Here is a 22,554-nt window from a genome sequence, read left to right as displayed (position 1 = left end):
ATGCAGGTGCAGCAGGCGGTTAAGAAGGCAAATGGTATGTTGGCCTTCGTAGCGCGAGGGTTTGAGTACAGGAACAAGGATGTCTTTCTGCAGTTGTACAGGACCTTGGTGAGACCACATCTTGAGTAGTGTGTGCAGTTTTGGTCGCCTTATCTGAGGAAGGATGTTCTTGCCATGGAAGGAGTTCAGCGAAGATTCACCAGGCTGATACCTGGGATGGCAAGAATTACGTATGAGGAGAGATTGGGTCGATTGGGCTTATACTCGCTGGAGTTTAGAAGAATGAGAGGGGATCTCATTCAAACTTATAAAATTCTGACAGGACTGGACAGACTAGATGCAGGAAGGATGTTCCCGATGGTCGGGGAGTCCAGAACCAGGGGTCACAGTCTAAGGATAAGGGGTAAGCCATTTAGGACTGAGATGAGGAGGAATTTCTTCACCCAAAGAGTGGTGAACCTGTGGAATTCTCTACACAGAAGGCAGTAGAGGCCAATTCATTAAATATATTCAAGAAGGAGTTGGATATATTTCTTAAGGCTAAAGGGATCAAGGGGTATGGGGAGAAAGCAGGGACAGGGTACTGAATTTGAATGATCAGCCATGATCGCATTGAATGGCGGAGCATGCTCGAGGTGCCAAATGGCCTACTCCTGCTCCTATCTTCTATGTTTCTATGATAGCACACAAGTACTCCAGGAAATTAGATCTTTTAATGCCATCAGCAAGTTTTAGTGCTTCTTTACCTGAGCAAGTGATGTATTCAGTTTATTCATTCATCAGGACAGCTTCCTCCTCATATTCTGGTCACGCCCTCATCACATTCAGTCTTTCTGGACAGTTATCTGGGAGGCTACAAACACTATAACCAGTCTTCCAATTCCAGAGAAATATCCCATTGCTTGCTGAGCCTATCCGCTGGAGAGGGAGCCACTCCCCTTCCCCCCACAATGTGTAGGCAAGCACAGCTCTCTCTACTGCACCCTAACACAGTGATTCAGGACAGTGTCCTGCCTCCCTGCCCCTTCTCAAATATGTGCCAAAGCACCTGCGGGGACATAACTCAATCGGAATGAGTGATTTTCAGTCTCTACCTGCAACTAGAGAAATGCCAAGCAGCCTGCTCCAACTTTTGGCAGGTCGTTCAGTGCACTCCAGCCCCTTCCCGCACACCCCAAAATTCCTCCCCGAGGAGAATGCAGACCAGCAACCAAGAATGAAAAAAGAACTTGCATTTATATAGCACCATTCACGTCCTCAGGACGTCCCAAAGCACTTCACAGCCAATGAAGTACTTTTTGAAGTGGAGTGACTGTTGTCATGTAGGAAATACAAGTTGTTTTTGTTGTTGAAACATTGCTGTTTGTGAGAGCTTCCTGCCATGAAATAAATGCCCAGATAAACTGTTTCAGTGATGCTGGCTGATGGATAAATCTCCACATTGCTTTATCTCTTTGCGGGTTCTCTTAACTTTCTCCAAAACAATAAACACAATTTTGGAATATTTCTCATGTTTTTGTCATAAGGTTTGGAGGATGTTTGACTACATAAAAGTCAGCATTCTTCAATGCTTGCCAAATTGACAATTTTGGATCACCTTGAACATGGTTCTACTATCAGAGGTCTGGGATCAGATGATCTGTCAACTTGGCATGGCATGACAGAGGACTTGAAACATGAGGGAAAATAATTGAAGCAGATTTAAATAAGCGTTTAAAAATCACAACTACCCAGCATATCAGAGCTTTAAAATGCCCCAAAGCTTTCAGGTCACACATATGACTGTAACACCATAATCATGGAGCGCAAAACCAAAAAAATATAGGTCATGGTAAAGGCAGTGTAGCCCTAAGGCAAATAAAAGTCAGAGTAACATCTTAGTATGAAGAGACAGTATTGTACAGTCTAAAATGGCGTATGCAAGCTTTAAAATATGACCATGGGTAAAGTAAAATGCATCATTTTCCAGGAATATTTTTTACTTTAGACTGTTCTAATAGGGACTCAATGTATCAGCAGCTAAGTTACTCATAAAACAGTTGACCAGAAACTATGTTAAGACCCATAAGTGCCAATAGTTTAGCTCAATAAAAGATTTATTTTTTCTGAACTCTCATCACAGCTTTCAGGAAAGGAGTAAGTGTAATAATGATAAGATTATTGTATTTCCAAATTGAATTTTATCAGCACTACCTGTACAAGATAGGTGACCCACTAGCACAATGTGTCCAGACAGAAAGGGGCAAGTCACCTAAGCTCACTTGTATACTGAGTGAATTTCTCTCATTCTCAGCATTGGATTGAACACCTAACTACTGTGAATTTCTCATTTATCCTCAGCTTCACTGAATATAATATATACATCACAAGCAAATATCATCAAGGAGATGAAATGACATTACATAGTGATGCACTTCCAATACAAGAAACATGTATGCACTATGTAATGAAACCAGCCATTTTGTTGCCACAATGTTAAGAAAGAAAATACTTAAACACTAAAGTAGGTACCCAGAGAGAAACATGACAGTTCACAGCATGGGCATGACATCACATCCCCAAATCATGAAGACTGTTGCTTGTGAAGACAGTTGCCCATTCTAGGGGACGATTTCCTCTGTACATTAAGTGCAGCAAAATCATAGGTGTGTTCAGAAAGAATGTGTTTATAATGTTCCTACGCCCAGCACACAGAAGAAGTCACTCTCTGCTATGTCCACCTTTTCTAATCTGTCAGTTATATAGGTGTATTCACCAGTTGGAAAGCATACAGTATATAATGTACAGATATAGACAGAAAACTATCAGGACTTCACTGTTGCCTTGAACAGTCAGTATTTGAGGAATGTTACTATATAAGTAATGCCCACAAATTGTCCATTTTTTTAAAAAGGCAAGAGAACAAAAAAATTCCTCAGTCAGAAAAACAATGAAATGTCAGAAATAACCAAACTGTTCGTATCGTCAACATTTATATGATCTCCAGCATGATTTGAATATTCCACCCCATGTAAAGCAAGGTTACAAGGCTACAAGGCTATTAGAATCAGGACATTTTACAACACAGGAGCTCATTCTGCCCATTATGCCTGTTCCACTCTCTGAAAAAGCTATCCCCTCAGTCCTATTCCCCTGCATTTCTCCCATACCATTTAAATTTTTCTTTTGCAAAATATTTATCCACATCCATTTTAATAGCCATTATGAATTCTGCTTCCACTATGGTTTCTGGTATGGTAAAAAATCCCAAACTTCGCCCTTCATTCTTCTGATGATCTTAATTTTATGCTCCGTGGTTGTCAACTTACTATTCAATAGAAATTGTTTTTCCCTACTTAGCTTATCAAAATCTGTCATAATTTTGAACATTTCTATCAGATTTCCTCTTAACTTTCTTTGTTCTGATTAAAAGAGCACTAGTGCATCTAGGGGGAAAAAGTCAGTTGATTTGTGCCTCCCGTTAGGATGCTAACGGGGCGCAAAGCAATTAGTGCCCGGTTGCCGCGCCACTAATGCCTCCTGCGAAATTCAGCGGGAGGTTAGTGGCGGTGGTAACCGTTAGCGCCTCCGGCGATGACGTCATCACCGTGTGCAACACCCCGCTTGCGCCCCGGCCACAATCTTCGGTAGTGCCCCCTGACTTACCGCCAGACGCTATGTACGATAGGTTCAAGGGGGCCCCACCTGCGGCCGGGGCGGCACAAATTAAAGGGCAGGTGCCGGGCGGCCATTTTTGTTGCTGGCTGCCTGCCAGCACCTGCCCCCGTTGCTGTCCCCGGCCTCCTGTGAAGCCCCCCCCCCCGCGGAGTGCCGACTGCACTCCATGAGCCGGACACTTCTCGAGCGCCGGGCTCTTTTGCCGGTACTCCGATCCTTGGTGGCCCAGCTTGGCCCTGGGTTATGCTGCGCTAGGCCCCTCCCCTTTAATAAGGGGAGGAAGGCCTGTAGTAACACGGCGCTACGTGCTATTCTTCAAATAGTGCCATGTGGTCTTTAATGCCCATCTGAACAAAAGAGACAGACAGGACTGCGATCTAACCTCTTATCTGAAAGTTGGCATCTCCAACAATGCAACACACCCTCAATAGCGCACTGGACTATCAGCCTAGATTATGAGATCAAAAAGGGTTCGAAGCAACAATATTCCAATCCAATAGTAAGTGCTATCAACTGAGTCAAGTTAAAACACATCAGTTATCTTAAGCTATTCTGGCAGCTGTGATACGGATTATTTTCTTTATGTCACATCCAGGATTGTGATTCCTAACTGGAGAAGCCATTAATTCATATTTAGAACACAAGGGCTATGGGTTGGTGGAATGTGAACATTTATTTTGAGCTCGACGGTGCACATACTGGTCTAGGATATTCTGCCCTTAGAACCCTACTTTAATAGCCCAGCCTTCCCACTCCCTGAAATATGATACCAGGATAACTAATCTTTCAATGTCATATATGCACATTTTGAGCATAGCAGGTTTATATAATGTTCATCTTCCAGAATGCAATATATCCATTACATGGTGCAACACCAATGTCTCTGCACTAATTTCAGTTCCTAAGAATACCATCTGGTTTTCTCAACTACCAGCTTATCTATTGCCTGTGAAGAGTTCAAAGCATTTTGTCTATGATTAACAAAAAAGAACAAAAGAATAATAGCCTGGAGTAGCTCATGGGATAGGAGATTTGACCAGATTGTAAAGAAAAACTGGACATGTACCAAAAATGAGAACACTTTTTTTTTTAAATACAGTACTCAAACTGTCACAGGTTCTGGACTATAAATATGCTACTGTCGCACATTCCTCACAAATAGGATTTGTGACAACAGAATTCAAAAGCGACCGGAACAATGACTCTGGTACATTTATTAACTTTTAATATGCAGATAGTTACACTATAGATTACAAGTTCCTATATCATTGATACTACAGTAACTACCGTACCAAAACAACGGTATTGTACATTCCAAACATTATTCTGTTAATTGCATTCCAACATTAAATGTAAAAAATGTTGACCTTGAACTGCTCAAACCAGTTTAGAATGGACCTTTTAGTATTGATGGTTTAAAAGAAGGGGGAAAAGATTAATTCCTAAACAATGACTGACTGGCCTCCGCCCCCGGATGGACCAAACAGTAAACTTCTGTTGGATGAAAGCAGCTTTTTCTTCAGCTGTAGAATTACACAGAGGCTGCAGTTCTCTGTGCTAATGGCTGGATACATCACCAGGTTTGCACACAATGCAGAGATCAGCAGTAGCCTGGGAACCTCTGAAAGGACAGTAATTTACTTGGGCACATGTTAAGTCCTACCTCTAAATATGTGAAGTATACTCAAAGTTAGAAACATATCCCACTGCAAATGGGCAACCCTTGGGCTGAAAGTACAGCAAAATTCCATATTAAACTACTGAATATCAAAAATTCAGTCTGAAATACATGTTGCACAAATAGCTTAAAGAGCTACCACTAGCCTAAGCTCATTATCCATCTTAAAAAGGCCCCTCACTACTATCGCAAACGGTATACGTTTGTTACAGAGCAAGTAGAGTACACTGTACGTACAAATGAGACAAAGATAGTTGCAGAACTCCTGTATGTACAACTGAGACAAAGAAGAACAGGCATGTTCACCATGGATTTTAGCATATTGGTGTTTCAGCAACAGTGCACTGAGATGCCAATTTGCTACTGTGCGAAAATAAATCACCTCGCTGACATTTCACAACTGGAAAAGTCTTGTTGATCCAATGTATGGCCTAAAACATTTCAGTCTAAAGTAACTGTGGGATAATTGGTGTGGTGGGGAGAAATTAAATCACTCAATTCTGGAAAAAATAAGCATTGTTTTGACACTGGTATGTCAGGACAGTGCCACGTGTAGGTGACTAAATGAACTCCTATTATGTGAACAGCATCATCATGTCTGATGTTCATAATTTGAGCTCCAAAGTTCCATCTATCATATTGAGAAGGACAAGTCCTAGTTAAAACTTGAGTAACTACACAATAATCTTCTTTCTTATTTACATTAGATTAGGGATATGAGCATTTTTATTTAATGTACACTTCCTGTCCCTGACTCTGGACTTTATATAAAGTGTCTACTGCAGTACAAACAGAAAGTGCAGTTAATTTAGGAAGGGGGTTTCATCAGCTTTCCAACAAACTTGCCCTTCTCCCATACAAAACTATCAAAGCACATGCTTATGATTTAGGCCTAGACGTGTATTTCCAGTGAAAGGACATAGCCATTTTCCACACCACTTAAAACTAGCTTTCTAAATTAAATTCACATTAAAATTGACTGTTTTCAGCTCTTCTGAAAAAGCTGCCTGTGAATAATTAGCTACTTAATTCAGGTCACTGCTAATATCAGATTCCCTGTCACCAACAAGTCAGTATAAATGTCAACTGGGTGGTTGACTGCAGTACATGTTTGGCAGTTTTTCTGTAATAGTAAACAGAATTACCAGACTTCTGCTGACATAAACAAGAATCACTTCCCTCTGGTTTACAGATGCAAAAATTCCACTCGCCTTATTATCAATAGGTTTTCCTTTAACATTTAATACCAGAACTATTATCACACCCTGGTCTTTTTTCTTTCTGTTTCGCACTGACGTTGTAGAGTGTTACATTTGTTCTGAATAATCATACGAAAACTTGCTACCCTTAAGCAAAATGAAAGGAATTTACCAAAACATTTTTGAAAAGTCCCAGGGAATTAAACTGTTGGATATGGATGTAAAAGTTAATAAAGCACAATTTTACATTCTGTACTCTGCACAGCTGTATTTTAAAATGTATATCTTATTGAAAGGCTTAGGATACTTGCTGTAGATTTTATTTTCTCTTACCAGCACAATAATAATTACAACCAAATTACTGATGAGAGTAATAGAAAAATACAAGAATGCAGAGTTTTTGTTTGGACAAAGGCTGTTCAACTTCCAGGAAAACAGAATTTATTATGGAAGCATTACAAAAAAAAATCAATATATTGTAGTGCAATTATTGTATTTGTATGTCACAGTGTAGAATCCTATAGTCTACTCTGATGTATTTTTGTTACCATAGATCTGAAAGCTATTGACGGGTTAATCAATTAACGCAATTTCTGCTGAAATGCATATATCGAGTCATGTGCTGTTTGTGATTTGTACTATATTACAGTGTGTGCCCTGAAATTTGTAATACTTAACTAAGCTTATTGAAAATGGAGGACTTCCCTCAATGTAGCCTGGGGCTCTTATATACATTGTGTTCAAGGACTGTCCTGCCTGGTAATGTGCTGAGTCTGACAGGTCCGGGGTACTGAACACTGACTCCAACTGTTGAGAAGCAGATGGTTTGATCCCAACAGACACATGCTGAAACAGCATATATTACACCAGGGATTTCATTATGCTTTTCAGTAGAGCACATTTTCGGAAAGAATGGAATTCTGTTAATATACAATTGGGTTATTATACAAGAATCGAATTAATGGCATTAGAGTAGGCGGTGACATTCTTTGGCCCTCATGTCCAAAGTAACCCCCGCTACAGTATAACACAATTTCCATGTATACCGCTGATGCAGAAACACCTAATGATTGCTGAAAAGAATTATTTCCAATTTCAGTTTTAACACATTTGTTCGAATACTGTACAAACAGGACGACAATGACAGACACTATGGAATGACTCTACCTACAGTATGTAAAACAAAAGGCACGGTTACTGTATACTGTAACCAAATAAGAAAAATGCTCAAATTGTGCTCAGATTTATAAATAACTGCAATCGGATATCAGAAATGTAATATTGTGACAAAGGTACTTATTTCTAAATTCTGATACAGTTCCACTTGATTTAGCTCTCTCCTTAAGACTGGCTACAAACAAAATACTGTATAAGCATCTGAAGACAAACAATGACAGTAAATGCTGAATATGTATGCAAGAAATCTTGATGTAAAGCATATACGGCACTGTACATACAAACATAAAACTGAAATCACAAATATAATGCATAACATTTCAGTTTCTTGTTTGTGTATTTCCAAATTAAACAAAGATTCTAAATAAATGGTTCAGTAAGTCTAGAGGTGATGCAGACATTTAACACAACGCAAATACTGTACCTGGTTATATTTGTGCAGGGCCCTGACAGTGCTTCTATCCACTAGCTGACAGTCTTCAATATACACAGCAACATCATTACAAACGATTGGATTTTCAAGACAGTAGGGAACAGACAAATGCCCAAGACTAAAATAGATTTCCAACAAAATATAATCCCCAATATCTTGCTCTACATGTTCAACAAAATGCAGGGCATTCACCAAATGCTATTTTGTTAAATAGGGTCTTCACCTCTATTACAAATGCCTTTGTAATCTTAATGTTGTCCTCCTTCAGTCCACAGGCATATCCTTGGACAGTGCTGTGAAGACCAGTAGCTGCTGTCAGTAAACCATTAATCCTTCAGTCGGAATTATTATCAGATATAAATGATGTGCTATCAACGTAAATACAAAGGTTTCCAGTTAAGTCCTGCTTAGAAGGCTGCAAAAGGTGCTGATGCCGCACTCTCAGTGTGTTTCCCCAGTGATGCAGCTGTGACACTAGTGAATGTGTAGAGCTCTCTTCTCTTTCTCTGCTGGATGCATGTGATTAGGCTCCACCCTTGCTAGTGCTAAACACAGCTCTGCTGAAAATCAGCTCTCAAACCCTGATCGCATTCTCCAAGGACACATTACACCACATGCATTGCAGCGCAGTACATTGTTAACTCCTTCAACTATAATCCTTTCTGCACTATGAAAGCTAAAAAATATTAAATATTAGCTTTTCATCAACACCTACCCTTTGTCTGGTACCGAGGGTTGAAGAGGAATATAATCAACCACCATAATACAGCAATTCCAAATTATTTTGTAATATTTGTTATTTTGTAGAATAAGAGTGTATAACACTACTTACAGCATTTAGTGATAAATACACTGCCCTTTCAGGGAAATATATTGCACAAAATATGCACGTAAAGACTTACGTGTGTTCCCACAGGACATTGTGCAAGCCACAGTCACCGTGAAGCAGCATTTAGCCAGATCCTTATTGCAACTAAAGCTGCTAATTACTAATATTTACATTCACAGGCTCGTACAGCACAGGAGGAGTCCATTCGGCCCATCATGATAATTGTCTTTAGTGTTTTTCATAGCAACAATTACATTTTTATTTGGAGGTCTCCGCTTCTCTCTAAAAACTGGACTTGGAGTTGAAATTCTTTCTAGAGCTTTCACTCTTCACTAACTACAGCTGTGTCTGTAATTCCCAGGATGCTGCAGTCTCAGCATGGACAATCTCCCAGCATGCACAATCTCCCAGCATGCATCACCATCAGTGTAGGTGCAAGCATTTTTCCTTAGGCTATAAACACTATTTTTAAGTTTTACTTTAGAGAGACAGACAGAGAGCAACAAATGTAATCTTGGACTCACCATGAGCAATACCACACGTGATTTGCTAGTTGGGGTGGTAGCGTGCTCAAAATTAGCGGTGCAGAACTCGGCCACCAATGTTCTGCCGCCGCCATTTTGATTTGAACCTTCAGATAGGCAGTCAAGGCCCCGGTCAGAAACAGATCGGAGCCTAATTATACAATTCAGATCGGGGGTCCTGTGACATCAATAGGACCTCGTTGCAATTATGGCGTAGAGTGGCCTAACCAGAACGCCTTAAAGGGACCAGTGGAGCCCCATCACAATTGGGACAGATACGTTTCTTCAGCAATCCAAAATTGAACTGCCCAATGTCTGATTCTCCATGGCCCTCCCCCCACTTCACCCACCTGGACCAGCTCAGCTCAACGGAGGAGCCGATGGATTTCACACCTTCACTCTTTACAAATTCCCCCATTTACCGGGATTTGCCTATTTAGAGCAATGACCATACAGGGACAGGCTAAATTAACAGCTAAACTCCACAAGCAAGCAGTGCCACAGGAGATTCACTAGTATATTTTAAAATGTTGAGTACTGATTAGACTACTGATGGAATTGACTTGAACAGAAAGCAATACCGACAAGTCAAGGGAACTAAATTAAAATGCACAGTTGAAGCTGAAGCAATGAATATATCTTAAACTCTCTCATATTGCCAGGGCCAGAAATGCCTTCAAATGGACCAAAAGGCCTACTTCCATGCTGAAATTTCTGAGTCTAATTCAGATCAGCTCACCTTCTGATGTCAGTAGCGTTCACTATCAAAACAAAAGAATTTTTAAGGAGAGAAGAGGGGGTAGTTTATCATAAAAATGATCTTAGCATTAAATGCACAGATCATGACACTGTTCCTGCTTCTGGTGGTCTGGATATGTGGCAGGTTCCACACACATACACTAAACACACAGAAGTTAAATTAGTGGCAGTCTGACCAGTGTTAGCTTTACCTGCTCGGAAATCAATGCAATCAACATAGGACACAAGCGAATGAATTATTGCTATATTCCAGCACTTGTAACACGTAACATAGAAGGTCAAGGCCTGATCTTCCCTTATGCATACATACATGGACACGAAAGACCCTTATAGAATAGATCTATATGCAAGTCAATTAGACAGAATGGCCTAGAAATTGGGTATAGCCCCGCTTGAGGCGTTAGAACTGGCGCTGCGCAAAGTTTATAGCCAGATGCAACTTATCGCCGCCTGGCGCGATATTGGGTTGCATCGCCCCCAAAGGTGATTGAGGCACGAATTCAGACGTTGCACGTCAAATAATGTTTCTGCAAAAAAGCAGCTTCAAGTCATTTTGCTTTTCAGCTACACACACACACGTATATATACAGACAAAAAGGCATCTCAGCCTCTAGGGGATACCCAAGAGTCAGCTGAAACTGGGAATCTAACTGAGGTTGCCTAGTCAATAGTCCAATGTTGTATCTAGCATTGTACAACAGTGCTCAGCCTGCTGTGCTGAACAAAATTTAACACGGCCATTTTATTTATCTAAGTGCTGCTCAGTTTGTACCCTCTAAGTTTTCTTTGTTGTGCATGGCCTGTTTATTTCAATGCACGGTACCTTTAAATTTGGTGCACGGCCTCGCAGTATCTTAGAGGGAACAACTGGTGAGCGGTACCTTCCAGACTGCTGCACGGCCGCGCATGCGCACAGCCTAGAGGGAACATTGCATAGCAGTCCACAGTTTACTGCAGAATTTGCAACGAAACACATAAATATAGTGGACAGCCGAAAGAACATGCACCCAGGAATATACACAGTACATGTTTTAAAAGCACACAAGCATTGATCCTATATTATGGTTTCTATGCATCATTTTACAATGAAGAATGGGTTTGTAACTCGGGTGTCTATTATGTGGGACTGTACATTATGTGTAAAAATTGTAATAGATTGTTGTAAATAATGTTTGCTATTCTGCACTGGAAACTGGGTATATTATTTGATTGGCAGTGCCTGCTATAAGCACTTACCCGTAATACGCAAACATCAGTTCCAGAAGTGTGGAAGGAAGGATGAATGAGAAAAGGCTACTTGATCCATGAAGCCCACTCCTTCACAGATCATGTAACATCTACCTTAAGTACTCTAGCCCACCTATTTAATTTCTTAATGGAAAGGCCTGCAGAGATTCCCTGCTCCCCAAAGAGAATCAAGCAAAACCCTAGCATGTCTATCCATCCTCACATCTCTAATATTCAACCCTGGTTAGCTGCTGCCCATTATGTCTTGTGCCGTGCTTAATCATCTCAATCCATATTTATCTGTATCGTCTTTAATCCCATTTGCTACTTAATATGTATTCACCTCTTTTTAAAGGAGTTATTATGTTAATATACTGCCTAAGAGATACAATTCACACTGTCCAAGTTACAAACATCATGATTTGCTGCACAAATAATTATCACAGTTAATACTAAAAGCACAAAACTTTTCATATTTGGCTGCTGGTGCACATCATGCTTGTACATTTTTAGCCAGATAAGTTTGCCTGCTATTATTAAGAAAGTGATTAAACTTATGTTATATAGCTTTAAATCTTCAATGTTATCACAACAAAGGCAAATAATCTTTCTTCTATCTACCAAAGTGTAAACTTAACGTCATTATTTCTGTTCACTTTTGTAAATCAACTTATTTATTTTCACCTTCAGGCCATACCTGCTATGCACGCTCTAAACAAGGGTGGATTATTATCTTGTGCACAAATAATGAATACCACCACAACAAACATAGCTTTCTTGAGTGAGACAATACAAGTAACAGATACCTCCTTGTCACGTGTGCCTAGATAATAAAGCTGAGGAGGTCTGATGGCATCACAAGAATGGAGTTTTTAAGTAATAACCTCAAGGTTAACACCTTTGTAAAATATATCTATTTATTTGTACCATAAATATGAAATACTATTGTAGTTGTAACAAAATTATTAAACAGAAGTGTATAATATTTAACTTTCATAACGAAATCACAATTCAGTGATTGTAACTGTACTGTGGCGCTCAGCTTGCTGCTGACCTGATACATCAACAGTCCATTTTCATTTTTTAACCTTTGTGAGTTTACCCATTTTTTTTGGTCAATTTTCTGCCATCTTCTTCTCCTGAAGAGGCTAAATCTTGCTTGGGCACAGTTCCATGGGTGTTGAGAACCCTGCATTACCTGATCCAAGTGCTCTTTCTTCACGTGTGAACATACATAGTGTCAGGTGGCTATTGGCAATGGGGGGGGGGGGGGCGGGGAGATGGCAGACGAGTCAATACTGCCCCGGCTCAACATCTGCACACGTACCTGCCCCGGCTCAACATCTGCACTCGCGCCTGCCCCGGCTCAACATCTGCACTCGCGCCTGCCCCGGCTCAACATCTGCACACGCGCCTGCCCCGGCTCAACATCTGCACACGCGCCTGCCCCGGCTCAACATCTGCACACGCGCCTGCCCCGGCTCAACATCTGCACACGCGCCTGCCCCGGTTCAACATCTGCACTCGCGCCTGCCCCGGTTCAACATCTGCACTCGCGCCTGCCCCGGCTCAACATCTGCACACGCGCCTGCCCCGGCTCAATATCTGCACACGCGCCTGCCCCGGCTCAACATCTGCACACGCGCCTGCCCCGGCTCAACATCAGCACTCGCGCCTGTCCCGGCTCAACATCTGCACTCGCGCCTGTCCCGGCTCAACATCGCCGCTCGCGCCTGCCCCGGCTCAACATCTGCGCTCGCGCCTGCCCCGGCTCAACATCTGCGCTCGCGCCTTCCCTGGCTCAACATCTGCGCTCGCACCTGCCCCGGCTCAACATCTGCACTCGCGCCTGCCCCGGCTCAACATCTGCGCTCGCGCCTGCCCCGGCTCAACATCTGCACTCGCGCCTGCCCCGGCTCAACATCTGCACTCGCGCTTGTCCCGGCTCAACATCTGCACTCGCGCTTGTCCCAGCTCAACATCTGCACTCGCGCGTGTCCCGGCTCAACATCTGCACTCGCACCTGTCCCGGCTCAACATCTGCACTCGCACCTGTCCCGGCTCAACATCTGCACTCGCGCTTGTCCCGGCTCAACATCTGCACTTGCGCCTCTCCCAGCTCACATGTACATGGGATAGAAATGAGGAGCAGGAACCCTGGCTGATTTTTCCTCTTGGGTGTAAACAGTATCTTGACCCTTTAAGCCAATGGAAGAGCCAACTTTATGAAATTTCTTTGAACTAAAATAACAGTATTCAAACCATATTGCATGTCATTTGTCAGGTTCAACACTACTCAAAAATGGTCTCATTAGATTAAATAAATTAACTATTTAAGATTAAGAGAGGAATAACTCCCCTAGTGGCTCGGTGGATAGATGTACACATGATGTGGTACTGAGTCACACACATCAGGAAGATCTAAGGTCACTACTGAGTTAGCCAATGTCAGCTGAAGCAGGAGTGGGGGTGCTATAGCCTCACTGTCCCCCAAGTAGGATGGAGAAAATCAGCCAGGGTTTCCACTCCTGTTCCCAATGACCCCTGCTGCAAAATGTCCATGCTTGTTCTGTTATATTATGATCTAGAATGCACTGCCTGAAAGAGTGGTGGAAGCAGATTCAATAGTAACTTTCAAAAGGGAATTGGATAAATACTTAAAAGGAAAAAATTGCAGGGCTATGGGGAAAGAGCAGGGGAGTGGAACTAATTATATAGCTCTTTCAGAGCTGGCACAGACACAATGGGTTGATGGCCTTTGTCAGGTGAACAGAGGATGAGGCAGAGCTGTGATTCCCTCCTCTGGCCCACCTCCAATCACTCACTCACTCGGCTCACACTTGAAGCGCTGCTTGTGTAAAACACCAGAGGGCTGCCAGTGTCTGTGGAATTGCACTCCAGTATGTCAGCACCTTCAGAAACAATGTTGGAGGATGCCAGAAGAAAAGATTATTGGTGGAAACGAACAAGACAGGACACCATTTGATTTCTGATTCTACCCTGTGAATTCAATCCGTAAGAAAATCACTGACCCACTTTACTGTGGCAAGATAGATCTGACAGTTTCTCGATTTGGTCAGTGTAAGATATGAATGATTGAATCCAAGCTTTTACAATAATTAATACAGATGACCTTTTTGTCCCTTCTGGTGTATCACAACCTTCACTCATTAACTATATTAAAGCATGCAGAGTTGTTTATTACTTTAAAATTCACAGGCTGGCCACCATCATGTGATTTCCAATCTAATTATATATACAGCCCCAGTAAGTTACTTGGGGCAGAAATTTTGAAGAGATTGACTGCAATTAAGTTCCAATACTGGAATCCAATTGGAAGAGCTCTTCATCGACGAAACTATTGTATAACACTGAAGAAGTAAATATAAATAACTACAAAAAACCTATCCATGGCTCAGTTGGTAACACTCCCATCTCCGAGTCCGAAAGTTGTGGATTCAAGTCCCACTCCAGAGACTTAAACACAAAAATCTAGGCTGGCACTCCAGTGCAGTACTAAGGGGGTGCTGCACTGCCAAAGGTGGATGTAAAAGATCCCATGGCACTATTTCAAAGAAGAGCAGGGGAATTCTCCCTGGTGACCTGGCCAATATTTATCCTTCAATCAACATCACTAAAACAGATTATCTGGTCATTGTCACATTGTTGTTTTTGAAAGCTTGCTGTGCGCAAATTGGCTGCCACGTTGATGGGCCTTCAATAACCACAAAACTAGAAGTTATAGACTTAAACAAGTTGGCTTTTAATCACTAAGATCAGAGCTAACATCTCAACACGCCGACTGGTTCACAGGAATGAGTCATACAGATCCTGGGATCCTTATGTAAGAGAAGTCAGGGGCGGAGCCAAGAGCCAAGACCTGGAACCTCCCAGGTTAGTCGGGAAAGAGGAAGTGAAGCTATACACAGTGGGGGAGGGTAATATACGTGAGTGCAAACAGGATCAAGACAAACAGATTTCGTTACATTCACCCCTTCTATAGATTTAGTCCATCGGGGTGATGTTTCTTAAAAGTTGGTGTAAGTGAGTCTGTCAGGAGGTTTTGCAGTTCTCAGTGATCGGCGCAAAGCCGGTTGGGGTGCCTCTAGGGGAGTGGATTCTGGTTCCTCCACTGTCCGGGCCTCCGCAGTGTCTTCCAGGTTATCTGCAGTGTCCTCCAGGTTAAAGTTGGGTATTGATACCTCTGGGCGTCCTGTCTCTTTGTAGTGTAGGTCTTCATCGGGTAGTCTCCCATCGTTCTCTCCGCTCCCCGAGGGAGCGAGGTCTTTTATGGAAACAGTGTCCTCTCGCCCGTCAGAGTATTCGATATAGGCGTACTGAGGGTTTGCATGGAGGAGCTGTACCTTTTCCACAAGGGGGTCCGTTTTATGGCCTCTCACGTGCTTCCGCAATAGTACTGTCCCCGGAGACGTCAGCCACGCGGGTAGAGATATGCCCGAGGTGGATTTCCGGGGGAAAACGAACATCTTTTCGTGAGGGGTAGCTTTAGTGGCAGTACATAGCAGAGACCTTATGGAGTGGAGCACGTCTGGGAGGACTTCCTGCCAGCGGGAGGTCGGAAGGCCTTTTGACTTTAAGGCTAACGTGACAGCCTTCCAAACAGTAGCATTCTCCCTTTCCACTTGCCCATTACCCCGGGGGTCGTAGCTAGTGGTTCTGCTAGTGGCTATCCCCTTCGAGGGCAAGAACTGGCGCAGCTCGTCACTCATGAATGACGTCCCCCTATCGCTGTGTATGTAGTTCGGCATGCCAAACATGCAGAATAGATTACAGAGACATTTGATGACCGTGGCACTGGTCATGTCTGGGCAGGGAATGGCGAAGGGGAAGCAGGAATATTCATCAATGATATTGAGGAAGTATACGTTGCGGTCGGCAGAGGGAAGGGGTCCCTTGAAGTCCAGACTTAGGCGCTCGAATGGCCGTGTGGCTTTGATAAGGTGTGCACGGTCAGGCCTGTAGAAACGAGGCTTGCATTCCGCACAGATGCGGCAGGCTCTGGTCATTGCCCTGACCTCCTCGACGGAGTGGGGCAGATTGCGGGACTTTATAAAATGGTATAGTCGGGTGACCCCTGGGTGACAGAGGTCGTTGTGGAGACCCTGTAATTTGTCTGTATGAATGCTGGCACACATTCCCCGCGATAGGGCGTCTGGGGGTTCATTAAGGGCTCCCGGCCTGTAAATAATATCATAGTCGAACGTGGATCGTTCAATCCTCCACCTGAGTATTTTGTCATTCTTGATTTTCCCCCTTTGTTTGTTATTAAACATGAAAGCCACCGACCGCTGGTCGGTGAGCAGGGTGAAACGTTTGCCGGCTAGGTAGTGTCTCCAGTGCCGCACTGCCTCCACTATAGCCTGTGCCTCCTTCTCGACAGAAGAGTGCCTGATTTCAGGTCCCTGAAGGGTTCGGGAGAAGGCGACCACAGGTCTCCCAGCCTGATTGAGGGTCGCAGCTAAGGCAAAGTCTGACGCATCGCTTTCGACTTGAAAGGGAATGCGTTCGTCCACTGCACACACTGCAGCCCTTTCAATGTCCTGTTTAATACTGGTGAAAGCCTCCCGAGCTTCAGCTGATAGTGGGAAGGACGTCGATTTAATGAGGGGTCGGGCCTTATCAAGAGTAATTGGGCACCCATTGGGCATAATACGAAAAAAATCCCAGGCACCTTTTTAAAGCTTTGGGATTGTGTGGCAGGGGCAGTTCCTTTAGGGGGCGTAATCAGTCAGGGTCCGGTCCAATTACCCCATCTTCCACCACACAGCCGAGGATACAGAGACGGGTTGTGTTGAATACACATTTGTCTTCGTTGTAGGTTAGATTCAGCTTTAGGGCAGTTTTTAAAAATCTCGCAAGATTTAGATCATGGTCTTGCTGGTTGTGCCCGCAGATAGTGACATTGTCCAGATAGGGGTAGGTAGCTTGTAGTTTATTCTCGTCAACCATGCGGTCCATCTCACGTTGGAAGACCAAGACCCCATTTGTTACCCCGAAGGGCACGCTGAGAAAATGGTAGAGGCGTCCGTTCGCCTCGAAGGCGATGTATGGGCGGTCCTCCGTTCTAATGGGGAGCTGGTGATACGCGGATTTGAGGTCGATAGTCGAGAAGACTCGGTATTGCGCAATCTGGTTGACCATTTCTGATATGCGGGGTAAAGGGTAGGCGTCCAGCTGGGTATAAATATTAACAGTCTGGCTGTAGTCAATTACCATCCGTTTCTTTTCGCTATTTTTAACTATGACTACTTGGGCACGCCACGGGCTGGTACTGCATTCAATAATGCCTTCCCGCAGGAGTCTGTCCCCTTCCGCCTTGATAAAGTGTCTGTCTTCCAGACTGTACCGTCTACTTTTGGTTGCTATGGGCCTACAGTTCGGAGCGAGATTAGCGAATAAAGAGGGCGGGCTGATTTTTAAGGTTGATAGGCCACAGACTGTGAGTGGCGACTGGGACCCGCCATATGCTAGCGTGACACTTTCGTGGTGGCACTGGAAGTCCAGGCCCAAGATTACATTAACACAGAGTTCTGGCATCACGAGGAGTTTAAAATCCTTGTAGTCCGTGCCTTTTACAGTCAGTGTTACCACACAGTAGCCCAAAATGTCCGAAGTGTGGGGCTTAGCAGTCATAGCAATTCTGCTCCGTGTAGGGGTTACCGTTAATGAGTGCCGCCGTACCAGGCTAGGGTGGATAAAACTCTCGGTACTCCCACAGTCAATTAAACATTTCGTTAAATTCCCGTTTACCTGTATGTCCATCATGGATTTTGTCAACGGGTGTGGCCTGGATTGATCCACCGTGATCGAAGCCACTGTTGGGCCCTGGGCGGCCGTTGAGTCGGGAAAAGATGGCAGATCCCAAGATGACGGCCCGCACGGCACGCACGAGGCAGTGACGGAGTTGGAAATCGGATTCCCCCTGCAGACTTTGCTAAAATGCCCCTTTTTCTTACATTTGAAGCATGTAGCATCCTTCGCTGGGCATCGTTGTCTGGGGTGCTTGGCCTGGCCGCAGAAGTAGCATTTCGGGCCTCGAGACATTGCCGCTGTAGTAGGACTCCTGGGTGAACTTCTGTGTGGGGACTCCGGCGGCGTAGAGCTGGTCTGAGACCTGGATGGGGAAGACGGCTGATTCCAAGATGGCGGCCCCCTCGGCGCGCACGAGGCGGTGAGGGCCGCATGGCCGGAAGAATAAGAGTCAGAGTTTTTCTGGGCCACGTCCAGCGATCGCGCAGTGGCCACTGCCTTTTTTAAGTCCAGGACCTCCTTCTCCAGCAGTCTCTGCCAGATATAATTCGATTTGAGGCCAGTGATGAAGGAATCGCGGACCAATTCGTCAGAGTACGCGTTGGCCGTCACAGCCTTGCAGTTACAGTCCCGGGCCAGGTCCTTTAGGCCCTGTAAAAAATCGTCCATTGATTCCTCTGCTCGCTGCCTGCGTGTAGCCAGCAGATGTCTGGCGTACACTTCGTTTACCGGCCTCTGGTATTGGGCCTTCAGGATAGTGATGGCCTCCATGTAAGAGGTGGCGTCCCGGATGAACGAATAAATCCGATGACTTACGCGAGTAGTCAGTAGACTCAGTTTATCTACCTCGCTAGCGGATGAGGCCCCCGCGAAGAGTTCGAAGCATTTGAGCCAGTGTCCAAATTGATTTGATGCTTCAGCAGAATGTGGATCCAAGTCCAGACGCTCTCATTTTAGGAGTCGATCCATCCTAGTATTCTTTAGTGATTAAAATTGATGGGCCTTCAATAACCACAAAACTAGAAGTTATAGACTTAAACAAGTTGGCTTTTAATCACTAAGATCAGAGCTAACATCTCAACACGCCGACTGGTTCACAGGAATGAGTCATACAGATCCTGGGATCTTTATGAAAGAGAAGTCAGGGGCGGAGCCAAGAGCCAAGACCTGGAACTTCCCAGGTTAGTCGGGAAAGAGGAAGTGAAACTATACACAGTGGGGGAGGGTAATATACATGAGTGCAAACAGGATCAAGACAAACAGATTTCATTACACACATTTCCTACATTACATCAGTGACTACACTTCAGAAGTACTTCATTGGCTGTAAAGCGCTTTGGGGCGTTCTGAGGTCGTGAAAGGCGCTATATAAATACAAGTCTTTCTTTACTTTTCCTCCACGGCCAGGTATAGAATCTCAGGCATACACAAAAAGAACTTGCATTTTTTATAATGCCTTTCAAGTCTTCAGGATGACCCAAATTGCTTCACAACCAATGAATTACTTTTGAAGCGTAATCATGGTTAGGTAGACAAACATGACAGCCAATTAGCACACAGCAAACACAAATGAGATAAATGACCAGTTACCTTGTTTTGTTGAGGGATGAATAATGGTCAGGATACTGGCAGAAAATCAGTGTTCCCTCTCGTTTTTTTGGGGCCGCGTGGCCCCTTTAACAACCCATTCAAAAATCTGCGCATGCGCGGATTTTGTATTTAAAAGCCAGAGAGCCAGCTACACAGGAGCTCCAAAGCGCTGCGCGGCTTAAAGGGAACATTCCAAAAATAACCTGCTCTTTTTTGAATATTATGTTTACTAAACAGGCAGATGGGGCTTTGGTGTATCTCATCTGTAAAATGGCAACTCTGACAATGCAGCACTCCCTCAGTGCTGCACTGATCAGTATAGGAGGTACAGTAATGCAATGTTAATCGATTGGTAATACAGAGGCCTGAACAAATAATCCAGAAAACATGAATTCAAATTCCACCATGGGAGTTTGCAAATTTGAAATCTTTTTTTAAAATCTGGAAATAAATAGCTGATTATCAGCAAAAGTGGCCATGAAACATTTGCAATGGCCCCATGGCTGCCATAACTGACGCTTTTACTTAGGATGAAATGGTAAATCAAGAGGTCTTTGGAAGGAGACATTAAACCTCAGCCTAATCTGTTTGAAAGTTCTTTATCTGAACGCACGCAGCACTCGTAACAAAATTGACGAGTTGACGGTGCAAATAGCTACACATGGGTATGATCTGGTGGCCATTACGGAAACATGGCTGCAAGATAATCATGACTGGGAACTAAACATACAAGGGTATTTGACAATTAGGAAGGACAGACAGGAAGGAAAGGGAGGTGGGGTTGCTATGTTAATCAAGGATGGAATCACTGCAATAGTCAGAAATGATATTGGGTCAAAGGATCAGGATAGTCAAACAGTTTGGGTGGAGATAAGGAATAATAAGGGGAAAAAGTCACTTGTGGGCGTAGTCTATAGGCCTCCTAACAGTTGCAACTCTGTTGGTCGGAGTATAAATCAGGAAATAGTTGGGGCTTGTAATAAGGGAACAGCTATAATCATGGGGAATTTTAACTTTCATATTGACTGGACTAATCAAATTGGGCATGGCAGCATTGAGGAAGAGTTCATAGAGTGTATTAGGGACGGGTTCCTTGAGCAGTATGTAACTGAACCAACCAGGGGGCAGGCAATCTTAGATCTGGTCCTGTGTAATGAGACAGGATTAATAAAAAATGTCCTAGTAAAGGATCCCCTTGGAATGAGTGACCATAATATGGTTGAATTCCAAATTCAGTTTGAGGGTGAGAGAGTTGGATCTCAAACCAGCGTACTAAGCTTAAATAAAGGAGGCCATGAAGGTATGAGAGTAGAAGTGACTAAAGTGGACTGGGAAAACAGATTAAAGTGTAAGACGGTACAAGAGCAGTGGTCTACATTCAAGGAGATATTTCACATCTTTCAAGATAAATATATTCCACTGATGAAAAAGGGGAGTAAAAGAAAAGACAGCCATACTAAAGAATAGTATTCGACTGAAAACAAGGGCATATAAAGTAGCCAAATCTAGTGGGAGGATAGAAGATTGGGAAGCATTTAAAAGCCAGCAAACAATAACTAAAAGATTAATTAAGAAAGGGAAGATAGATTATGAAAGTAAACTAGCAAAAAATATAAAAACAGATAGCAAGAGTTTCTACAGCTATATAAAAAGAAAAAGGGTGGCTAAAGTGAACGTTGGTCCCTTAGAGGATGGGACCGGGAAACTAGTGGTGGGGAACATGGAGATGGCAAAGACGCTGAACAAATATTTTGTATCAGTCTTTACAGTAGAGGACACTAAAAATATCCCAACACTGGACAAACAGGGGGCAATGGGGGGGAGGGGGCAGGTGCTAAAGACGATTAAAATCACTAAGGAGATGGTACTCAGTAAAATAATGGGACTTAAGGCGGATAAATCCCCCGGACCCGATGGCCTACATCCTAGGGTCTTGAGAGAAGTGACGGTAGGGATTGTGGATGCATTGGTGATCATTTTCCAGAACTCCCTGGACTCAGGAAAGGTCCTGGCAGATTGGAAAACTGCTAATGTAACACCCTTATTTAAGAAGGGAAGTAGACAAAAAGCTGGAAACTATAGACCAGTTAGCCTAACATCTGTGGTTGGCAAAATGTTGGAGTCCATTATTAAGGAAACAGTAACAGAGCATTTGGATAAACATAATTTAATAGGACAGGTTTTACGAAAGGGAAGTCATGTTTGACAAATTTGCTCGAATTCTTTGAGGATGTAACATACAGGGTGGATAAAGGGGAACCAGTGGATGTAGTGTATTTGGACTTCCAAAAGGCATTTGACAAGGTTCCACACAAAAGATTACTGATCAAGATAAAAAAATCACGGGATTGGGGGTAATACACTGGCATGGGTGGAAGATTGGCTATCTAACAGAAAACAAAGAGTTGGGATAAAGGGTTCATTCTCGGGCTGGCAATCAGTAACTAGTGGTGTTCCGCAGGGGTCAGTGCTGGGACCCCAACTCTTTACAATCTATATTAACGATTTGGAGGAAGGGACCGAGTGCAACATATCCAAGTTTGCCGACGATACAAAGATGGGAGGGAAAGCAGTGAGTGAGGAGGACATAAAAAACCTGCAAAAGGACATAGACAGGCTAAGTGAGTGGGCAGAGATTTGGCAGATGCAATATAATGTTGGAAAGTGTGAGGTTATGCACTTCGGCAGAAAAAAATCAAAGAGCAAGTTAT

The 22,554-nt window shown here is 43.5% G+C and overlaps 1 protein-coding gene across 6 annotated transcripts in view; it reads right to left on the bottom strand.

Moving 5' to 3' along the window:
- The window catches only part of cyth1b (cytohesin 1b), a 260,252-nt gene that overhangs the window by 110,716 nt on the left and 126,982 nt on the right, over positions 1 to 22,554 (bottom strand). For 2 of the 6 annotated variants that reach the window (XM_085963768.1, XM_085963767.1), the window contains exon 1: positions 8,135 to 8,611. The exons of 3 other annotated variants lie outside the window; for them this stretch is intronic. The gene's annotated coding sequence lies outside the window, so the exon portion shown is untranslated. Of the gene's footprint in view, positions 1 to 8,134; positions 8,613 to 22,554 lie in introns of those variants that run through there. One more of the 6 variants, XM_085963769.1, reaches the window with a different exon arrangement.

Source organism: Somniosus microcephalus, chromosome 21 (genome assembly GCF_052327205.1).
Source record: "Somniosus microcephalus isolate GS21.2 chromosome 21, FLI_Smic_1.0, whole genome shotgun sequence".
NCBI lineage: Eukaryota > Metazoa > Chordata > Chondrichthyes > Squaliformes > Somniosidae > Somniosus > Somniosus microcephalus.
This window is presented reverse-complemented; position numbering and strand designations above follow the sequence as displayed.